Here is a 986-nt window from a genome sequence, read left to right on the forward strand (position 1 = left end):
ATTGAGGTTTTCTTATTTTTTCCAATATCGATACAAAGTATTCTTGGTTTTAATTTAGAATTTTATTTTTTTATTTTTATTTATTATTTTATTTTTATTATTATTTTTTTCTATATTTCTGGTGTGTTTTTTATGTTGGATGCGCAGTGCTAGAACACGTGCCATTATTCCTTTTGATTCAGAGATTGAAAAAACGCTTAGAGCACTAAGGAAAAAGAGGGTACTAGCCATGGAGAACAGACAAGATAATGCACAGTCACACGCCTTCCAGGATTATGTGTGACCAGTTGTGAATGACAACTATTTGGGTATCAGACGCCAGCCCATTAATGTCAACAATTTTGAGCTCAAACCTGCATTAATCCGCATGGTGCAGCAGGCAAAATTTAGTGGATCACCACTTGATGATCCCAATATCCATCTAGCGATGTTTTCTAGAGATCTGTGATACTATGAAGATCAATGATTTTACTAAAGACACCATTAGATTGAGATTATTCCCTTTCTCTTTGAGGGACAAAGCAAGAGGTTGGCTACAGTTGCTACAACATGGGAGTATCACGAGTTGGTAGGACATGGCAGAAAATTTTTTGGCTAAATTCTTTCCACCTGCAAAAACAGCCCAACTAAGGAGTGAGATTGGTCAATTCAAGCAACATGATTTTGAATCACTTTACGAAGCATAGGAAAGATATAAGGATTTGATTCGACGCTGCCCACAACATGGATTTCCAGATTGGTTACAAATTCAGATGTTCTATAATGGGTTGAATGGGCAAACGTGGACTTTAGTTGATGCTGCATCAGGGAAAACTTTGATGTCAAAGACACCTGAGGGTGCTACTGCTCTTTTGGAAGAAATGACCTCAAATAACTATCAATGGCCAACTGAAAGAACTATGGCTAAGAAAGTTTCTAGAATTCATGAATTAGAGCCGTTTGTTGCACTTTTTGCTCAAGTTGCTTCTCTATCCCATCAAATTTCA

General features: G+C 36.8%; 1 non-coding gene across 1 annotated transcript; it reads right to left on the bottom strand.

Annotated features, from left to right (window-relative positions):
- Positions 1–623: 623 nt before the first annotated feature.
- Positions 624–730, bottom strand: LOC131156834 (small nucleolar RNA R71). Its single transcript, XR_009137104.1, has one exon. It is a non-coding gene; the product is annotated as a small nucleolar RNA R71 (small nucleolar RNA).
- Positions 731–986: the final 256 nt, after the last annotated feature.

This window comes from Malania oleifera, chromosome 5, assembly GCF_029873635.1.
Source record: "Malania oleifera isolate guangnan ecotype guangnan chromosome 5, ASM2987363v1, whole genome shotgun sequence".
NCBI lineage: Eukaryota > Viridiplantae > Streptophyta > Magnoliopsida > Santalales > Ximeniaceae > Malania > Malania oleifera.